Source organism: Acinonyx jubatus, chromosome A1 (genome assembly GCF_027475565.1).
Source record: "Acinonyx jubatus isolate Ajub_Pintada_27869175 chromosome A1, VMU_Ajub_asm_v1.0, whole genome shotgun sequence".
Taxonomy (NCBI): Eukaryota; Metazoa; Chordata; class Mammalia; order Carnivora; family Felidae; genus Acinonyx; species Acinonyx jubatus.
The window spans coordinates 32029510-32036050 of record NC_069380.1 but is presented as its reverse complement, the minus strand read 5'-3'; the positions used below and the strand labels follow the sequence as shown (position 1 = coordinate 32036050).

The following is a 6541-nucleotide window of genomic DNA, read 5'->3' as shown; positions in this document are numbered from 1 at the left end:
TTTACTGAAGCTCATTTGTTGTTACTTGAAAATCCCCACAGTTTGTATAGGGCTCCCTCCAGCAAAAAAAAAGCCCTAAAATCTGTCCAAATTGCAGTAAAACAGGTGCTTCTATTAATGCCAAAGAAGAGAAGAAACATTTTCTTTAGAGGCTTTGGCCTGCTGAGTCTCAGGACCACCTATGATGTCCATAAGTTGTCTGTTTATTCTCATAGAAGAAGTTGCCCTCCTCAGGCCCATTTTATGTTAATGAAAGCCACGATTGCTGGCCTTATAGTGAGCTATTCTGGAAACAAAGTCTCTGATAGGACCCATGCCCCCCATCCTCTGTACCTAGCTGCTTATTGTACTTTGAGACAGAAGCAGCACCCTACTCGTTAGGAATGGGCACCAAAGCCTGTCTGCTAGAGCATAGAGCCAAATGTGAGCCCTCTGGCATATCCAGTATGCAGGAAGGATGGACTCCCAGCCTTCTGTCTTTTGCAATCCCAGTTCTGGAAGATTTCAGTCTTCTCCTAGACTCTTGGTGCTATAATCTGAGTGTGACGCCCAAATTTCATTTAGTTGAAATCCTAATGCCCAATATGATGGTATTAGCATGCAGGATCTTTGGGAGATGTATAAGTCATGAGGGTGGAATCTTCATGAATGAGATCAGTACCATTATAAAAGAGACCTTATAAAGCTCCCAAATACCTTCTACCATGTAAAGACACATCTAAAGATCTACAGTCTATAATCAGAAAGGGGCTCCACTAGAACCTGATCAAGCTGGCACCCTGATCTTGGACCTCTAGCCTTCAGAACTGTGGAAAATAAATTTCTGTTTAAAAGCTACCTAGTCTGTGGTATTTTGTTATAGCAACCTTAATGGACTAAGACACTTGGTTACCTAGGGAGACATTCGGATCCAACTAAGTGAATATCAAAGGAGTTCACAAATTTTATAGATGGTATCACTGTTATTAAATATCAAAAAGCTCTATGGGGAGTTGCTGCCTTTTCATCCCTTAAAGAGAACATACCTAATAAAGAATAGCACCTGAGCCAAACATAATGTAATGTTAGCATAATGAGCCAAACATCAAGTAAGCATCTGGCAAGGGATGCCCTGGCCAGAAATAAGCAATAAATGCACGTTAACAGAATTTTGGGGGGTCACCTGCTGGCCAATGGCAGCAACAATGATTCTTTATTTAAGGGAGAAGCCTTGTCTTGCCTTGTATTTATCCAAAATACAAATCAAAGTTATGCTTGTCCCTACATACACTAAAACAATGACATGAGGTCTAACCAAAACACTATTTATTCCCTTCATACAGTCTAGACATCACTGGTAATGAATGACCCAGGTTCTGATTTTACTTCACAGAATGCACGATGTTGAACTCTTTTTTTTTTAATTTTTTAATTGTTAATTTTTGAGAGAACAGAATGTGAGCAAAGGAGGGACAGAAAGAGAGACACAGAATCTGAAGCAGGCTCCAGGCATTTTGCTGTCAGCACAGAGCCCGACATGGGGCTTGAACTCACAAACCGTGAGATCATGACCTGAGTCAAAGTCAGATGCTTAACCAACTGAACCACCCAGGCATGCTGTGTGATATTGAACTCCTAAATAAGCTTTCACCGTGATTTTCACCTCCCTTACCAGTCTCAGTCTGCAGGCATTATAATGCAATAATGGCTTGCTTAAGTAAGTTAAAATACAGTGAAATGAAACATGACCCATTTCATTTATCAATCAAACATTAGAGGTTAAGCGTAATAAAGAGTCTGGCCATTTTTTTGATCTTTGGCTGCTGAGAGCTTTTTTTTAATTCTCACCTCACTCTTCCTCCTGTCATTTTATCTCACATCTGGGAAAACTAGTAAGAAAATTTGGGTGCTCCCTTCTCTTGTGCTGGCAAGAATTTAAAGTTTAAACCATATGTGGGAACACTCAGCAAGGCTTCATCCTAAAAAACACAAGTCAGTCTTCTTTGCCCACTCTGAAACCAATTTCTGACCAGCTTTGGAAAATGGACCTGCTCACTGCATATTTATTATGTAACCAACTTTCACACCCTCTTGGTGTGTGTGTACATCATTAGTCCTCACACTGAAAACTAACACCCTTGTAAGATGATCATAAAACACAGGGTATATAAATATTTACTAAAAATCAGTTGCAAAGACAAAAAATTAAAAAGATAATTGGATAATAGATCTGTTCAGAAATTTTAGGAAGAGATCGTAAACATAACCAGGTGACCCTGGATATGCTAATGAAAACTAGAAGTATATAATTTTCCTACATCAGACTAGAAAATATGATGTAGGAAAATTTTGGCTAGAATGGAGATCAAAGGAAATTCTCAAATACTATTGGTTTTATCTTAGCTTGGAACTAATTTACAATGTAGCAATATCTGGTTAATTTGAAGAGGCATATGCTATATGACTGAGATGATTCTAAACATTAGTTTTGTATGGGATAGTCCAACTATTCACCTGTTTTCTGGCATAATAATGAATATCTCCCCTTTTTGTTCCAGAAACGACCCCAGTTTGGGCAATAAATTATTTAGTTATTCCATTTATGACCTTATATTTAGACAACTATATACATCCTAAAGAAGTACATATACATATGTGTAAAATAAATTCATAAGAATGTTATTATGGTATTATTTATTACAGAAAAATTACAAATATAATTTATTCTCTTTCTCTTAAAAATGTAAACTTGATTTTACTTGAGTGTTATTGTGCCCAGTCAGAAAAGAAAATAAATTACCAAACCTCAATTGCTTTTAGGAACATCTGTATGACACGGCATTGGTTAATCATACGCATATGGAAGACTTCACGTGGAATTTTCAGGAAAACTCTGTAAGAGGGAGACCAGTTGGCACATACCTGTACGCACTTTTCTTCCTTTATCCTCCTCATTTCAAAATGACCATAATGTCTATAGTGTGGTCTTCATAATTCAATTAAGAGGGGAAGACCAAGAGGATCACATAGCCTTCAGTACTCATATCCATGAACTGTGAATTCAATACTTAGGAACAAACTAACTTCCTGTGGATAAACATTATTTGGAAAAAGTAAGCTACTTTTTGTTAGATTAATGTTACTCTCCCCTCCCATTATATGCAATTTAAATATCCAAATATTGAATACAACAAAAAATCTGGTATAATCATAGACTGAATCATTATCCATTGGTTAAAATGATTAAACTAGAGTTGCATATAACAACATGGATATATAGTTTTTAAGTTGTGGAATAATAAATCCAATGTTTATATAAAAATTTTAAATATGCAAAAGTGCTCTACTATATTAGTGAATATATTTATATATGGAGAAGTTACATAGGGATAATAGGGAAAATATCAACAACAATATCATTCTTATCTGAGGATAGAAAGAGGATAGAGATTAAGGAGGGGACACAATGACTTAATTTGGAACGCCTAATTCCTAGTTTATTTAAAAATAATTATAAAAGTGAAACAAAAAATGGTAAGACAACTGGTTTGTCACTGCATAGTGGTTAGTTATATTATTCATTGTATTTTGTGTTTTTTGCCTATAATAGCTGATGATAACTGACAATTTTCATGTATGAAAACTACATAGGAGAGATAATGCAAAATTCTCATTCAATACCATGAGATTTTCTTTTGGATCTAATATCTTGTGTGCTATAATTAAAGAGGAAATGTTAATATTTCGCAAGGTAGGGTTTTAGTCAGATTATTACACTTAAATGGAGTTCAAGTGAGAACCATACATTTCATGTAAGTATATAAACAGGTCATTTTATCATTGTTAGGTTTGAAATTACATTCATTAAATCTCAAATACATACTGCTTTCTCTTGGAATGTTTTACCTATATAATTTCCCAAAGCTACTGCCACTTAATAAATTCTATATTTAATGGTCTGTTTACATACATATGATAATTATTTACATATGATAATTATTTACATATGGTAATTATTCTGTTTACTTTTTCTAAAGACCTTTTACTTGTCAATTATCATGTGACTTTTCCTTCAAGGAAAGTTTGAAGTCCTCTAGTAGGTGGATGACAAGCAAAAATTTAAACCACAATAAAGAGATTTCATCCATCTTAATTTTTTTTGTTACAGAAAAAATACATGTTTTATATTAAATTCATCTTATTAAGTGAAAACTGCATAGTGGTTAATTTTGTCCATTTTTAGCAAAATTTTCAAATGACTACCATGCTAATAGATATCATCAGCTATTTTATCAATTTTACCTAAATTAACACAAATAATAATGCTTTATTAGCATATAAAATAGAATATGAATGAAATAATCATTCAGTTCAAATGGTTCTAAAGGCATCCCTTTTATTCTTTGGCATTTATTTGCAGAACTGGGAGCATACATTTTCTTTATGTGTTTGTGGGATTCTACTCTTTCTTACAATCACTATAATTGATTCAACACCACCAATGTTGTAGACATATACTCACCTACCTACTTACTAAAGAATATCGTGGGCAATGAGGCCTAACATTTTGGCCCATTTTTCTATTAACATCTGGGTAATAATTAGTATACTAAGCTTCTCTAATAAATGATGCATTGTTTTTTCTTTCACTGCTTTTGAGAATTTCTCTTTAACTTTGACTTTCAATATTTTGACTATTATATGACTGGGCTGAATCTCTTTCATTTTACCCTTCTTGAAATTTGCTGAGTTTCTGGGTGTATAGATTAATGTTTTTCTTCAAATTATGGAATGCTCTCAGCCATTGACATTATTTCCTTGCATATAATTTCCATTAGTGTCCCTCTCATATTTCCTCCATAATATCCCCATTCCTCAACTTTGGTTGAATAATGGCGTTCCACATTTCTAAGAGAATCTGTTCCTTTGCCTTTTTTTGTTTTTTTCCAGATTGCATAGTCTCTGTTGATCTATGTTCAAGTTCATTAATTCTTTCTTCTGCCAGCCAAAATCCACTGTTGAAGACATTTTGGTCAATTTTTCATTTCACTTATTCAACTTTTTATCTACAGAATTTCCATATGGCTCCTTTCTTTTACAGCAATATCTTTAATGATATTTTCTCCTGGATGTGACATTATTTCATATATTCCTTTATATTTTAAATGTTTCCTTTGGTTCTTTGAATATATTTAAAATAGTTGTGTGTTTTGTTTAATTTATTTAAATTCAAATTAGCTAACATATAGTGTAGTATTAGTTTCAGGAGTAGAACCTAGTGAGTCATCACTTACATATAACACCCAGTGCTCATCCCAACAAGTGCTGTCCTCCATGCCCATCACCCATTTAACTCATCCCCCAACCCACCTCCCCTCCAGCAACCTTCAGTTTGTTCTCTCCAGTTGAGAGTCTCTTAATGCTGGTATGAAATATTTGTACCCTAAGTCTCAGTCTGCTATGGCTGGGTAGAGCTTCTGCCTGACAAGTGAGGGCAGGATGGGACATCAGAGACTTCATTTTCACAGCTGTACCTACTGGAAGTACAGCTGCTGCTACGTGCGTCAGGGAGTGCGGGGATGATGAGGATGTCAGAAACCTGTCCTTTTCAGGTTGAAATTGCAGTATCTCACCAGAAGGTGGGAGGTGAGACAAACCCCATCTTCGTGGCCATGCCTAACCAAGATAGAGCACCCTGTGTAAAGCTTCCACACCACAGAGCTAGAGTGGGAGTAAGGGAGTAGGCCCCGTCCCACATGCCACAGATGCTCTTACTGTTGTCACTGGGATTTTGTAGATTAAATGAAAGATTCTCCAGTGACTGTGTTCTTTTAGAACATTTTCCAGAGTTCTTAAGTGATTTTATTTTATAATTTTCATGAGTGAAACTATTGTTTTGATGAGGAGCAGTTCTGTTGACATTTTTTTTTCTTGTGCCTTTACAGAAGTTCTACACCAAAATGTATTATTTTAGTCATCACAATATGGAGAAATAAATATTATATAATACATGCCTCTTACTTCCTACTATTTATTTGATGAGCTTAAATATCATGTTACCTTGGGAGCTAGTCTCACACGTGCAATGTAAATTTGCCTAATCCTCTTCCCTAGTTATATATCAGTTTTCTTTCATATCAGCTGTTTTTATTTACATAGTAATTATAACTTAATATAACTTACATTAATATAAACCATCTTACTGTATATCTTCTGTCTCCCACAAGGACCATGTTCATTTATTTACTGCTTTTTCAGAGCACACAATATGTAAGAATTTACGATTTTAATTTTTTTAAAGTTTTTAACCAAATGAATGAATGAATAAGGGAATACATTTTCTCCAACCTATCTGAATTACAGTATAAATTTAGAGTATAAATTAGAGTATAAATTTAGATGTATACTCTATGACAAATTTTTAAAAATATATTTTCACTCATTTTGATTAATGTGGTAAAATACTAATGTAGTGTCATCATTTAGGAAATAAAAAATGTTATTTTAGACAGAGCTACCTTGAATGTAAAGAAGCTCAAGCCTTAGGGCCCATTGCTTGTAA

The 6541-nt window shown here is 34.4% G+C and overlaps 1 pseudogene; it reads left to right on the top strand.

Moving 5' to 3' along the window:
* The first annotated feature begins 5558 nt into the window (after positions 1-5558).
* LOC106985942 (ATP-dependent RNA helicase DDX3X-like) overlaps positions 5559-6541 on the top strand; it is a 108520-nt pseudogene continuing 107537 nt past the window's right edge.